A 16,566-nucleotide genomic window follows, 5' to 3' on the forward strand; every position below is an offset into this window, starting at 1 on the left:
CACCCTGTGACCCACTTTAGGCCGGCTAACGTTAAGATCCGCACTCGGGCTCAAGATGCCAAAAACAATCGTCTCTGCTCAGGGCTCCTGCTCATTTCGCCTCTTCCAGGGGAGGATAAAGCTTAGGCATCTCTGGACACCAGCAATCAATGAAATCCACAGGGCTTATGCTGAGTATTTAATGAGGTGCACTGCTCTTAGCCAGAATCCCCCTCCCCCAGAAACGGTTTAACCTTTTGGCTGTTTTTTTTTTTTTTTGTGCTTTTTTGTCCTTGTTGTTTTGGTTATTTCCTGCCGGTCAGCACAGCCACAAAAAGCTGCCTGTCTGATGCTCCATTTGTCTTTGGCTGTCAGAGTGACAGTCAATCAAGAAGCACAGATCAATACGCTCTCCTTAGTCTGAGCACATCCTCCCCCCATCACTCTATTTTCCTGCTCCCACTTTCCCTCCTCCGTCACCTTTCTCCATCTTCAGCTCTCTGTTTTACATATTAGCCAGAATATGCAGAGTAAAGGACGGAGGGGAGGGATGGGTGGATTGATCTGGTGGGAGGAGTGAAATGAGGGCACTAATGATATTGGGTGAGACCAATGTAACGATATCGATCTTACAGTATAATCAGCAGTATTGTCTACCTCTGATATGATAGAGGTTTGACCGCAGCTTGTAAAATGTGCAGTGAAATGTCAATGTCATGGCTTCAGCGTTGCTTCAAGGTATAATCTGAAATGCAGTTTTCTGTGTGTTGACAAGCTAGATTGGAAAACGTTGGTGCAAACGATCAGATATCAGTGATTTAAGCCCGAGAACATTTATATTAGTATTTCCTGCATTCACATGTTGTTTTATGTTGAGACAGAAAGTGTGTTGGTCAGTAAGAGTAAAGAAAGGACTACAAAGGGATTCATATTTGCAAATTATAAACATTTCACCTAAAATTTGAACCAAATGAAGACATACACGAACAACCAGTTTCACATTTAGCAAAAGGAGAACGCAACAAGCAGGTAAACAAGGTGAAATACATGCAAACACACAAAAGTAGTAGGAAGTATGTGAGCATGTGAGTCAAGTTGTTTGAGGCCAAAATACACCGTTTTCTTGCAAGAGTAAATTTAAAAATGGATGAAATTTAGATTATTTTTCTCTCTGTTTCCCTTCACAAATGTTGCTGGAATTCTTGTTTTCATTATGCATTGCCTATTTCTACTATTGGTTGTCCGTCCGTCCTATTAAAGGGCTTCAAACATACTCATAAAACTGGACTTACATCCAGTAACAACTACTTTTATGGCTTTTATTGAGTTTTTTTGCAGAATAGTGCCCCTTTAAGATAGAATATATTAAATACTAAAAAGCAGGAGCGGTAAAATATACTAAAAGCCAGCTAAAACATGCACGTCTTGGGATTTTTCTTAAAAACATCAGTGAAGGAGAACCTTTTTATTGCAAGAGGAAGGTTATTCCAGTGTGTTTAAGCTCGATCTCCAACCAGCCTCAATCATATTATCATTTCATCAAAGGGGAAAAAACAGTCTGGCTCATTTGTACTTCTTTAAACCAATTATAATCCTCTAAGCTAAAGATGCAGCAACAGGGTCCCTTTAAAATTGTGATGGGGAGAATTGTTTTGATGGAATATTTGCATGCAGGGAGGTTAGCACTGTCACTAAAAACAGCTAATTCACAGTAAAAACTAGTACAGTTGATGTAAAACTTCTGCAAAACTTGAAACTTTAGAGTGGTAGCTTGCTTTCTGTGGATTGTTGTTGTTGTGTCCTGTAAAATGAAGAGAATTTTGAACAAGTGGCTAACAGAAGAGGAGGAGAAAATTGCATAAAATGTCGTAAACTCTAACTGCAGCCTACATTGCACATAATAAAGAATCTGTTTGCACATGCTTTTATGAGTTAAACTGGGTGTTATTTTGAGGTTTAGCTGTCGATTTTTGCTAAAGCTCTTGCAGAAACTATTTAAAACTGCAGAGATGAAACTTACTTTCAAAAAACAATTGCTGAACAGCGCAAAACTGGCCCAAAATCTGCAGCCAAAAGAAAGAAAGACACAAAAGACTGAGATTTCTCATAGGTGGAAGTCCTGAGCAGAAGACTTTTGACACGTGTCTTACATGTATTGCATGTAATTTATTATCATATGTGCTTCATCGGCATTTAAAAAAGCAACTTTAATCAGTTAAAGGTTGCATAAAAAAGCTTACTATACTGTATTTGTGTTTTCATGCACTTCTTCATGTTGGACCTGCCTGCAGAAGCAAATGATTAAAGTGGAGACTCTTTGGCACGCAGCGATGTGCAAAAAAAAAAAGAATTAACAAGCCACTGTGCCTCCCCAGTGTGAGTAATGATCTGAGCCCGGCCAACCTGATTAAAACTGGTCTGGCTCTGCTGTCACCACCGTCCACCTCAACTTTCACCTCGTGGCTCCTCATGTATGTGTGTGTGTGTGAATTGTGCCTCCAGTTAAGGGTGTTGAGGGACGTGTCGCTAAGACTCTTATCTCCTCACCATGTCAGTCATTTTCCACAAGCCGATTTGAGAATAATGAGCTTGAGACGACTTCCAGGTGAAAGAGGCTGCGACCACCTTATCACGCAACGGCATGTCTGCATGAACACGGCAGAGTTTTCAGGAGAATCCGTGTCATCTAACTGCAAATGAACTGCAATTATAGCATTCTTATTAGGAAAAAAATGCTGCAGGTTAATAGAGAACGGCTTGATATTTTAAGTAAGCTTGTGGGTTTTTTTTGCCTTCAGGAGCGCTGTGGCAGCAGCATCTCCACATGGTTGGCCACCTCAGCAAACCCTGTGGGGGAGGATAAAGGGGGGAGAGAGGGGTGAGTGTAGTATTAGCAGAAAGCCTTAGGTGGTAAGAAGCACAATAGGGAAAACACTGCTAATCTAATAGTCTCTGAGGAGGGCAAACAAAATCACTTTGGAGGTTAAAAAACATAATTACTGCTGGAGCCTGTTCAGTCTGTGTGGCTGGTTTGTAACACTACATTTCATTCATTCATACAGACGCTAAAAACGTGCAGAAGTGTTTGCAGAGTTCCTCTCTTCAGCTTGTTGTTGTTTTTTTGCTGTAAAAGGGCTCCGGGGGACATATCGATATTTTAGCAAGATGTAATCTATTATCCTTATTACAGAGAAGCGCTAACAAGAGATCCTGTTTGTGTGCCAAGCACTTTGGGCGAAATGCAAATGCAAGCAGCTCAATCTTCCGTCTGAGCTGCACACAGCTGATGAGGGATGATTTGTGTGCACGTGCTGCGGTATGGCTGGCTGGGTTTTATGCACCACTAGAGAGGAAATGCAGCCTTTGTGTGCTTCCATCCCCTCCCAGATAAAAAAAAAAAAAAGACAACACATGAGGAGCAAGTTGGGGCTCATGACTCTTTCATTTCTTTTCTATGAGTGTTTCCCGCTCGGCTCTCCGCCTCTGGAGGCCTAAATTATTTATCTTACATAAGGAAAGAAACGCTAAGGGATACAAGGACAATCAGAGTGGAGCGTGACACACTAACACACCCACTCATATGCAGGCCTGTTTACATAAATACATCCACATACACGCCTGCGCAAACACACACAAACACACGATCCGAACATGGATGCGTGTTTCAGTGATGCCTGAAAAGTGTCATCACGCTCGGAGATTGCTTTAGTTTTCTATATTTGGAGCGCTGGTCTGCCTGAATTAACAAGGATCTGAGGAAAACCTCTGTGTGTGTGTGTGTGTGTGTGTGTGTGTGTGTGTGTGTGTGTGTGTGTGTGTGTGTGTGTGTGTGTGTGTGTGTGTGTGTGTGTGTGTGTGTGTGTGTGTGTGTGTGTGAGGTTTTGTCAGGAGCACAGAGATTAATGTACCACTAAACTGATAACATGGTGAGCTGTGAGGGTGACAAAATGTGATGCTCTGTTCAGGAGGAGAGTTTGGGGACCAACAATTCAACACAGCAGCTTGTTGTGATGTAAACACATCCAGCGGGATCAGAGTTTCATCACCATGGAGCCTGAGAGACGCCTCTGATTAAACCGTAACACTCGTGGCTTCAACTGGATCTTAAGATAGAAATAATAATAATCATAATAATAACTTAACTGATGTCACACTTTCAAAAACAAGTCTTCACAAAGTAGTCGACAGACAAAGCAAAAGCAACAAATCCAGAAATAGAGGCATAATAATTAAGATAAAGTTAAAACAAGATGACAAAAGATGCAAAAATGCAAAATACTGTATGTCAGTATTAATTACTGTTATCTATATATCACATTTAAAGTAGCAGCTGTTGAGCCAAAGAAGAAAAATAAGAATTTACCTAACAAGTTTAAATATTAATTTAAAGGCCCTACAGTGTAATTCATTATGCAGTTGCATCTGAGTAAGATAAATATTGTTGTTGAGGCCCTACAACATTATGTAAAGTACTAATTTACCTGACTAAATGAAATATGAAGGTTAGGATCCAATAATATTATTGACTGTAAAATTTACCTCACTAATATAAATATCAGTGTTAATATGCTACGATGCATTAAGCTGATTAACTGGTTGATATTGAAGTGTTAAATGTTCAGGTGTTTAATGATATTATGTATTATGTTATCTGTATCAACGGGTGTCTCAGTTTATGCTTACATTGCATTCATAGCAGCACTAGCACAGTCTGATTATATTATTTAAGGCCCGTAAATGTTTTTTAAGCTTAAGTTTTGAGTTAAAGTTGTCATACAACATAGGTTCTCATGATGATATATAAAAGTTCTACTTATTATTATGACATATGTAAGTATATCAGTTCCATTGAAGGACACTTTATCACATTACTTGAGTGAAGGCTGCAGAAATTTAGATTTTATCAGAAAATTGTACTGCTTGCAAGTGAGATGCATGTTTAATGAGTGTTTATGTACTTTGCAACTGTGATTTTAGAAGTTATAAGTGCCTATTTGTGTGGCATTTCATTTTTATGCACTTTTATTGGCATGTTGATGGGAAAATGTAGTTACTTTAGAATGTGGACTTCAGTCTGTGTGCAAAGCTAACTAGCTGCTAGCTATATTCTTAGACATAAGAAGGCCCGCCATCATCTTGTCCTGTAGTTTTCAGCTTGAAAACAAATATTTTTTTCAAAATGTTTAACTATTAAACCATATAAAATTAATATTTCCCTGTTTAACTAATCAATTACTTGATTGAACTTTTAAACTAGGATTATTTCGTCTTGTATGAGAGAATGCAAGCAGCACCCTTGAATTAGCTTCAACGTTAGACTAGTTTACAATACGAACTCTTATTTATTTGCATGTCAGATTATGAATATAAAGACTGAAGTTGCTGTTAAACCTTTGAGTAAATTTACTCCACCAGATAATCTGGTTTTAAGTGAGAAGGATAATGTGCAGCAGAATGATCCTTGCTGTCAGTTTTTGCCAGTGGTGAACTGTGCTACTGCAACACAAAGTTCAGTTTAAACAGTGTTTTCCACCTGCACTGCCATCAAACTGTAACCTTGAAACAGGGCAGATTCACAACTGTTAAAACATGACCGTTTTACAGCCTGTTAAAGTTGTGTCAGACACACTCAGGCACATTTACAGTGAGGTAAACCACAATTAAACTAAGAAAAAAAGAGAAAAATCATTTTTGCCGTTTTCTCGGTCTGATAGTAAAACACACAGTAATGTACTTTGGTGAAACAATGAGTTCTCTGTCAGAACTTGGAATCAGTTGTAACTGATATGAATCAAGCTCGTGCTCTTGGTGAAGGACAAAACTGCAAACTTTTTACGGCATCTTTCAAGCCCAGAAAGATTTGAAAGAAGGGAAAGATTTTCAGTGGAGTATCAAGTCCTCCCAGTGGTCGATTTAACCCCTAAAATCTAAACTCTGTTAATGGAAGTTACGTCCTTAAAAGGTTTTTTTGTAGTATTATGTTAATTCTGCAATTCGTGTTCAAACTACAAACTGATTCTCAAGAAAAAATAATGATACGGAAAACCTTATTCTGCAAAAGGACAGGGTTGGTTCCTTAGATTTGCTGCACATGAAGTCTTCATCTGTGTTTTTGTCATCAGTATACTGGAGTTTTTAAGGTGAAGATGCTCATTCATGGCGCTGACTGCTAATTTTGCCCGTGAAAAAACACCGTACGGACACATTAACTTGATTTTCACCAGAGGGAGTCTTTAATACGACTCGGTGAGTGATTGAAAGTGAGCTGGAGGCAGAGATATAAAGTGTATTCAGGAAAGTGACCACCCAAACAGTAAAGAGTTCTGTCCACTTTATTGATGGGCCTCGGCCTCAGCTGACTGTGATTGCTTCAGCAGCTCCGTCCTGCTGAAATAAGACTCGACTTTGGGAGGATTATTCATCCGTCCTTCGTCTCCGCAGTCAGTTTCACTCCTCTTCAACACTGTCCTCATGAGGGATGTGACAGCAAATGACACTTTAACCTGGAACAAAACCTGACCAGATGGTTGGTGCAAAATGAGGATGTAGAAAACATGCGCATAAAATTTTAACTAACAAATGCAATAACCATTAGAAGGACATTTTTCACAGCGTAAAGTAAATGCTGTTTTAAATTGCCCAGTTAGCTGCAATATATAATAATCAGTTTCTGTGAAGCTGTATGGAGTGTTTGCAACACTTCTTCATTTCAATAGCTGATTATAACAGTTTTAAAAAAACAATTTCTAAATGTTATTCATGGTCTTCATAGGAGGTTGAAAGCAGTTTATACACAGCCTGTCCAAAAAAAGTCGCCACTTGAATTTAACTAAGCAAATAGGTAAGAGTCTTCCATTGGATAATTACTACAGCGATGAATATGTTTCTTCAGCTTATTTAACTCTAGCTGATGCAGTGAGGAGCTTCTCATTTCTTAAACAACCATGTCAGAAGACATATCCTGTGGTCATGGAAAGGATGTTAGTCTGTCTCAGAAGATCAAATTATTGGTCTGCATCAAGCAAAGAAAACAACTAAGGGGATGTCTAAAAATACTAAAATCATGTTAAGAACTGCCCAGTGTATTCTTAAAACCTGAAGGATAGTGGTGAACCACCATCTTCGAGGAACAAATGTGATCGGAACAAACTCTTGGATGATCGTAGGAAATGGCTATGTTTAATAGTGAAAGTAAGAACATTTCCACATGCGCAATATGAAGGGAACTCAAAAGATTGGGACTAAACAGCTGTAGCTCTAAGAAAACCACTGATCAGTGAGGTTAATCAGGACAAAAAAGGCTTCAGCTTCCTATGGAGCATAAAGATTGGACTCTGGAACAATGAAAGAAGGTCATGTGGTCTGATGAGTCCAGATTTACCCTGTTCCAGAGTGATGGGGGCATCAGGGTAAGAAGAGAGGCTGATTAAGTGATGCCCTCATCATGGCTAGTACCTACCAGCCTGTGAAGGTTAAGGTTATGATCTGGGGTTGGTCAGGTTCAGCAACGTTATGTTCCCAGAGAATGAGGTCAGCTGACTACCTGAAGATACTGAATGACCAGGTCTTTACATCAATGGAGTTTTTCTACTCTGATGGCACGGACATGTTCGAAGATGACGATGCCAGGATTCATGGAATTCACATTGAGAATGAGTGGATCAGGGAGCATGAGACGTCATTTTCACACATGGATTGTCCTCCACAGAGTCCAGACCTCAGCCTCATTGAGAGTCTTTGGGATGTTCTGGAGAAGACTTTGTGCAGCGGTCCGACTTTTTCATCATCAATTTAAGATCTTGGTAGAAAATTAATGCAAATCTGGACAGAAATAAATGCTATGACAGTGCAGAAGCTTATCAAAACAATGTCACAGAGAATGTGTTATTCTCAGAGCTAAAGGCAGTCCAATGAAATATTAGTGTGCAATTTTTTTTTTTTAAAACAAAAACTCCACTAAATTAGTTTTGCTGAGTCGCAATTTTCCAAAAGTTGTGTTAGAAAAATGCTCTTACAAAATGTGCAGTTACATTTTGGACATAATAAAGGTGATTTATGCAAGGAAGTCATTGAAATTGAACTTCCAAACAGTGTTTTAGGTTCTGGACATTGTGATGCAGTTAGAACAGATAAATTCAGTTGAAGCTCTGTGTAGCATTTCATCACTGGCGTCAGCATAACTCGCATGTTTCTGCAAGCTCTAGGTTTGAAAGTGCTTTATGATGTTTTACATTATATGACAGCATCGTTACGCTATTGGCCTCTGGGAGAATTTTTATTTCAGCTCGAACTGGTGGGGGGAAAAAATGCTTCAAATGTGCGGTTACTGAGAGCCTGCAGCAAAAGGAGAAGCGTTTTCAAGAGCAAACTCTACAAATATGCAATGCATGTTACACCACACTGTAAAAAAATTTAAAAAAAAAGAAAAATAATGGAATAACAAATATTTCAAATCACATAGAAAAGTCTGTAAAATTACAGAAATTATCTGTATCATTTAATCCAATTACCAAACCAACTGTTAGTTTAAGCCAATAATGCCAAAATACATTTATTAGCACTTTTTTTTTTTTACAGGAAAATTACAGTCTTGTTTAGTAATTTTCCCATTTTCTTAAAATACATACATGTTTAAATATTAATACCTGCTAATTCAATACGTAGTTCCTTGTGTAAAGGTTTATGTCCACACTATCAATTTAACTGTTTTCTTCATAATTTTAAGATAAATCTCTTAGTTTTCTGCTTATGTGTACTTTTACATTCAAACTCTGTAATTCTACATAAAAATACCAATGAATATAACACTTTTTTTTTTCAAAATAAATCCATAATGATTCATTAATTCTTTAAAAAAAAAAAAAAAAAAAAGACGACAGAGATGCACTGCTCTCTAGGTACGTTGCCCTCTTGCACAATTATTTATGAAGATTAATTTGGTTAATGTTACAGTTTAGTCGATTTTCACGTCTCGAAATCAATTGTACTTGTCGTTTCCAATAAGGTCGTTATTTATCAGTCTTGAGCACGTGTTAACACTTTCTTGAAGGTGTTCAATCGCAGTAATTTAGGACAAATCTATCAGCAATCCGTTTAACATTTACTCAGAATTTGGAGGTAAATCTATTCATTTTCTATTTATGTGTACTTTAATATTCAGATCTGTAATTCTGGATGCAAATAATGCAAACCTTTTTCATTACATCCAGCAGAGCTTTTCTCTCAATACTGTCAGACATGTTGCTCCCTCGCACAATTGTTTGTCAATACATGGTTAATAAATTAGTACATTTTGTCAATTTTCATGTTTTAAAATCAACAGTGTTGTGTACTTTTTAATGTCTTTTTCAATAAGGCTGTTATTTGTTAATCTTGACCACATGCTAACACTTTATGGAAGGTGTTTGATCGTAATCATTTAGGCCAAATCTGTTAAATCAAACTGTTTTACTGTTAGACGAGGAAAAATCTGGGTTGCCAAGGAAATCACAATGTGAGAGATAACCTCCCTAAACAGCATTCATTTTGGATGCTTTGATCGATATGTGTGCAATACTTGTGTCACTGAAAGAGGAAATGCTCTTTTAAGATGCATTTTTACACTGAATTTTTTTGCACAAAATTACTTTTGTAATGTTGAATACAGTCTTTTACAATTTTCCCCCTATGGTAGTAAAACCTGTTTTAGAGTTTTCAGTATATCCAAGGTGTTTGTAAGAAAAATTGGAAAAATGTGTAAAATTACAGAATTTATTTAACAAAAATAAAATGAAAAAGATAGCTTTTGCATTTTTTGAAATTATATTTCACCTTAGTATTGCCTTTTTTTGTTTGGGAGTTTTTGCTGTATTTTTTATATATATATTTTTTTATCTTTTTTACAGAGCAGACTCAAGTATTTCACAAATGATTAGACAAATTTCCATAAAATTCTACTTGAAAATTCAACTTTCCCTGACTTGAGATGGATTTTTGTGCCATTTAGGTTAAAGTCTCCACTATTTCATGATTTGCCATAAAAATGAGTAAAAACATTCATTAAAATGTTGCTGCTCATCTTATTTTTCTTTATCCTTGTCAGGTACTTACATCATTCTTCGGTTTAGGACTGAATACCTGCAGAACTAACGATATTCTCATCAGCCTCTGCTCTACTTTGTGCTCATTTGCATACATTAGCATGCTAGCACACAATGGTGAACATGTGATGACAGATGCTTTGCTTCAGCATGTTAGCTCTGTCACTGTGCACATATTAGCATGCTGAGGTTTAGCTCCACCGTGTTCAGCACAGGATCATAGAGTGACTGCAAACTGTTTCTGTGATGCCTCCCTGCTCCAGCATGTTCAGAATACATTTGAATGCATCATGAACACATTATTACACAGCGGACGGAGCTTTTAAACTGAGGTCACCCCGTAAGAATGATGATATAACACAACGCTCCTCTGCTCTCCACAGTCTATTGTCCTCCTTCTCTCTCTCTTTCTCCACCTCGTCCTGTAATGCATTTTTCCACATGCAGCAAATTTGTCTTCCGCCTTTTATTCATTAACCTCACAGTGAACTGAAACAGCACCTTGTTATGAGTGTTTGAACGGGACACTGGAGGAGCCACTAATCAGATCAGACAGCTGGCAAATACCAGGACATGCACACAAACTGGTAGGAATATTAAACACACACATACACGCACACAAACGTGCGCCACTTTTCAAGAGTTTTCTAGCTGGGATTTTGATGACTGTAATGAAATTGCGGTAAATAATGAAATAAATGCTTAAGTGGCCATTTAAGGGGATTAGATGTGCAAAGTGAGACAGAGGCTTGATGAAGGAAAACGCTGGAGCTGATTCATTTTGTGTGTGTGTGTGTGTGTGTGTGTGTGTGTGTGTGTGTGTGTGTGTGCGTGCGTGTGTGTGTGTGTATGAATAAAGGATGGAGAAATAACAAAAAGAGAGGAGACAAAGTGAGAAACATCCACAGCAAAGGAAGGATGAGAGCTGGAGGATGGTGTTGGGGTCTCAGGCCTTTCGGCAATTAAAGTGATTAATACCCCCGTGCTCGCCATGGAGGTGGCGGGTGTCGGGGTGGATCGGTTAATGGAGCCAGATTAAGAATAATTGCCGCTCAGACTGTCTGTCTGTCAAGGACTCAAAGAGGCTGAGAATGCCACGAAGAGAGATGACAAAGTTGGATGCATGTGATGCTTCTCAGTGGGGAGGGGAAGAGTCAGAGGAGGAAAATGGAAAAACAATGTCGATTGACGGGGCATTTTTAAGTATAGTGAGTAAACAAAATCTTCTGTGAAAGCTTTTAAATCCCGCTAAATCCATTCTGGCATTCGTGGCTGACCGCCTTTTTTAATAATCCACTATAGAGCAGCTTCTTGTCATTGGATCGGGCCAACATTTTGGGAAATACGCTTTAATGCCATCTAAGTTGGAGGATGAGATTGATCAGTTTCACCTCTGGAACACGAGGGGAAAAAGACATTTTTGTCAATTTGTTAATGCACTGAAGCAATTGCTTGACAGCACACAGTATGACAGGAGTCCTGCCCTCTGCACGGTATCATAACGGAGCAAATCCCAGCGGAGTCCTGGATGTACTGGTGACTGTGGTGTTGTGTTGCACGTCTCACTGGTTGGTGGTTTCAACAAGACTGTAAAACATCAACAGTAAAAAAATCAAGTTGTGTTGCTAGTTTGGTGAAGTTTTTTCTTTGTTCTGGTTCAGCAGATCAGAATCCACTTCAAAAGCATGTTTAGTCATTACGGTAAGCATTATTACTCAAAAAAAGAAAAGAAAAACAACAAAACTTAAATTTTTAGGCAGCTCAAGTGCCAAGAAAAATAAAATAAAAATACTATAAAATGATGAAAAATTGCAGTCTTATTAAAGTACATTTTCTAGCTCTAATTTTACATGAAATTACATGTATTTTTTGTGCTTTTAGTGTTTAATAAATGATATCTGCATGTGTAAAAACAATGACATTTCCTATAATATTCAACAATAAGGTATACATAGATAAATACATTGTATATATGATGATAAAAATTGTATTTTAACACATTCAGTATTTACATTGCAATTATTATAGTATTTTTTATAATATTTTGTAGCATAGTGTTTACAAATATATACATATATATTTGTAAATAAATATTTTATATATATTTATATCATTTATAAATATGTATAAAATTTCTGTATTCATGCAGCATGTCTGTCATTTAACAATAAAATCTATGCAAAATTACAGAATCAATGTATCTGGTTTTAAGAAATATATGGTATGGTATGGTATGGTATATATAGTATCTATTAATATTAATTTCTTAAGTATTTAAATTTTTTAAGTGTTTTATGTCTAAAAAAATTGTTTTTCCAATTGCAGGTTTTTAAGTTATTTTACATTAGACATTAATAAATTCATAAATTCAAAATGACATAAATTCACTCTCAACTTTTGTAATTAGTGTTATTTTGTATTATTTTAAATTAATTTTATTTCATTTTATCATATTTTTTGCCTTTGACTATAGATGGTTTGATTATTTTAATTTATTTTATTTAGTCACAATTTCAGAATGTGGTATAATTGTGTACCACTGTGATCTACTGCTGACTGGAGAGAAAATTATCTTTTTTTTTTTTTTATACAGTGCTAATGAATTGCCTTTTTCACCTGTGCAGCCCATAAAACTACATGCAGCAGAGAGGCAGTCAGTTCAGACACAAAATGTGAAACAGAGGTTGAACTACACACTGTGAATGTATAGAAAAGGACAAACAAATGCTTTAACACAAAATATTCTCCAGGGTTTCCTGAATTTTGCTGCTGGAGGTCACATACCAGACTGAGGGAATTTTCTTGCATTGATTTTCTCGAAAGCACCTTGAGAATCTGACACAACATTTACATGTCAAACCTGCCACCTCCTAAATCCATGTCTTTTCTCTAAAAGTTGCTGCAAAGAAGCAACAGCAACCACTGAAAGCGAAATGGTTCAATAACTGCAGTTATGACTAAGTGTAAAAATTGCAGGGAAATTGCTCTCTCACTCTCTCTCACTCTGCACATCCTGCTATTTTTTTTATCCATCTCTTTTATGACCCTCTGTGCTGCAGCATTCATCGGGGACATATTCATGTGATGTCATCCGAGATAGGAGTTTCTGCTCAGGCAGAGAGAGGGCAGAGAGAGGAGAAGGAGGAAACAGATGAGGAATGAGAACATTATGCATTTGGTCGAACGCTGGCAGAGTGAGATCCTGAGTGAAATGGGAGAGAGACGGAGAGGCAGAGGGGAGGAAAGAGATGGAGTGGGACTCTCTGCCAGCGTGATTTGTCTTGTAAAGTGAAAAAAAAACACAGACAGATGGATATAAAAGATGGTGGTGAGTGAATAAATGAAGGACGCGGAGGAAAGAGAGATGATAGCGAGTTGTTCCTGGCTTTGCAGCAGAGGAGGTGGAAGTTGCTGTGGGGGAAGATGGCAGCGTTTTTACCAGCGTGGCCCTTGCTAAGTCTGCGCTGACGGACTTGTCGTCCTGGAGGCCTGAATGATTTATTAAAGTGAGGAGTGGCAGAGAAGAGGGCAGCCAGGCGAGCTCTGATTAACTAGGGGAGCGAGGGAGGACAAGCACTCCTCTATTATTCATTACAGGAGCACAGAGTGGGAGCATGGCAAGAATGGATGTGTTAGGGAAAGACAGAAAGAAACACAAGTGGAGTGGGCATTTCTTTTTTTTTATTCAGGTTGCTTTCCCTCATTTCTTTGCAGGTTTCCCCTGTTTTTAGGGTGTGTCCTCGATGCAGAGCTGCCCGGGTTCACCTTTGCGTCTTCATCCAGAAATGCAGCCACACATGCAAACAAAACTTTCCCTCCAAGGCCGGCTGTCTCATAAACTACCCTCCAAACACACACAGAGATCCGTCCAGTTCGGATCTGGATGCCAGAGACTGTTTTTGCTGCCACTCAGAGCCGCAAAAGCACCACATGCGCATTTGTTTGTTGTCTCTAAATAATGAAGAAGCGCTTCAGCCGAGATCATCATCGTGAGATACTTCCGTGCCGCCAGCGTGGCAGAACCGATCTCCTCAGAAGTCGAACCGAGGGGGCGTCTGCTCCATACTTAAAGGGCAAAAAACATGCAACATTGATGACCTGTGGGGTCAAACAGCTGCCATCTTCAACCAGAGGCAAACTCCAGTCGTGTCTTGCCACAATGGCTCTGTTTCTGCACACAGATAATTGATTTCAACTCCACATTCACACACAGGAGTATGAAGTGATTACTTAATGTGCTTATTATCTGTCAGAACAGATTTCAGCTTGGTAATAGTTGGTTCTACTTGGTGTCTGTCATGGTTGGGTGGTTTATAGATCCTCCTCAGGTCTGTCAGCCTACAGAAAATTGCACTGTGAGCTCAGAAAGATATTTAATTCCTTCTGTCACACTCTTTATTTCATCTCTGCCTTCCTGTTTTTCCGTCCTCAGCCCATCTGCTCTCCGTGTGCTCATTTGACCGCAGCAGCTGAGGGTTCGCCTGTTGTGTCAAGTGCTCTTGTCAGACGCTGATGGACCAGAGAGGCTGCCTCTGATAATGGCCAGCGTGTCTGAAATCACTGTATGTCGATGGGGGGCGATGGAGGCTGTGAGGTGAATGCAGAGCGAGGAATGAAATATAAATAAAAGCGCTGTGCGTCCACGCTGCACACCCAACCAGCTGGCTGCAGGCCGCGTTGCTAACACTTCATTTTGCTCCATCGTGTTCGTAATGGGGGTTTCAATGAGGCATCAAATGAGTTCTGCTCCAACAGAACGACTGTTCAAATGCGATTCTTTCACCAAACAAGGACAAAGAAGAGCCTCGGGTTGGACTCACGGCCACACGAGCCCAAGAAAAAGTGAGGTTGCATGCAGAGAAACAGAAACTGCTGCTCGACTGTGATGCAGTTTAGAGATGGGATTTATGGCTGAGGACTGTCTTGTTTTTATATTCATTTATTTTAGAAATCAACCAGGGGTAACTTGTTTTTATCAAGGAAACAATTGCTGGTAGCAGTTATAAGATACAATATGGATCAGAATAATTCCAACTTACACATCCCACCAATATATATATATATATATATATATAAAAGTACCTATGTTACTCACCTACGCTAACACAGTGGTAAAATCATAATCAAGGACATAGAAACACTGTACAGTAACGTATTCGTCTGCTCCAGTTGCCAACTAGTTCCCGAGCAAAATTTGTTATAACGTTGCGAATGCCGTACGTTGGAATGGAACAAGACTTTAATAAATTTATGGGAGATGGCAACGTAACCACAAAACACCATAGGTCGAGGACGCCGTAAACTGAGAACCTACTGTATGGCGTGGTGTAAGTTGACTTGGACTTGAAAAGAGATGTTTTTCTGACAAATATAACATTGTGCTCTACCTTGTGTGTCGTCCCCGGAAAACTGCATCCAAATGCTGCTACGTTTCCTTTGACTCTGGCTGCTTTTGTGTTTTTGCACTAATATCTCCTCCTCCCTGATAAAGCGGTAAATGTGGCTCCACTCCAGTGTCAAGTCACTCACACTCCTCCTCCTCTAATGGTACATGTCCACAGGATCCGTTTTTCTCGCATGTAAACGCGTTGCATCTGAAAATCACTTGGTGGGCGGATCACTAGGTGGTCACATGACAGCGTTTGCGCTTTAGTCCAGTAGATGCGTTGGACCAACATAGCAGCTCGGTCGTAAACTTTCTCTTTTATTACAAAAACAGTTCAGTGAAAAGTGTTTCTGAAAGCATTTGAGGCGAGAAATAAGTAGCTGAATCTGTCCTCATTTTAGTTCAAGTTTAGATGTTTGACGAAAGCTTTGCGATGTGTCGGACCTCTGTTCGCCGCACCAAATTTGCATAATGTCAAAGTCAAGTCTACTTTCTTCAAAGGAGCTGCGCCTGCTTCCGGGGAAACGCACCAGATCGCAGCTCGAAATGCGCTGCAAGGGCACCAGCATGCAACACATTGTGTTTCACATAGACAATGAATGGGATGCGTGAAATTGATGGACCCTGTGGACGAGTACCATAAAGCTACGTGTCCATTGGATGCGATTTTCTTGCATGTAAACGAGCCACATCTGAAAATCGCCCGCTTGGTGGGCCATAACTACCGGGCCCTACGTGGTGACATGACAGCGCTTTCAGCTTGAGTTCGGACCAACACGGCGATTCGGTCACAAACTTTCTCTTTTACCAAGAAAACAGTTCAGCAGAAAGTATTTCTGAAAGCATTTGAGGGAAGAAATAACCCGTGCAGCTGCTGAATCTGTCCTCATTTTAGTTCAACGACAGCTAGTTCAGATGTTTCACGAAAATTTCACGATGCGTCAGACCTCTGTTGACCACACTGGAATTGCTTAAAGTAGATGTCAAGTCTACTTTATGCAAATGATCTGCAGGCAGCTCAGGGAAAACACGCCGCAATGGCACCAGCATGCAATGCGATGCCTCTCACATAGGCAACGAATGGGATGCGTGAACGGAGCGTGCTGTGGACAACTCAAACTC

The sequence above is a fragment of the Amphiprion ocellaris genome, chromosome 7, assembly GCF_022539595.1.
Source record: "Amphiprion ocellaris isolate individual 3 ecotype Okinawa chromosome 7, ASM2253959v1, whole genome shotgun sequence".
Classification (NCBI taxonomy): Eukaryota; Metazoa; Chordata; class Actinopteri; family Pomacentridae; genus Amphiprion; species Amphiprion ocellaris.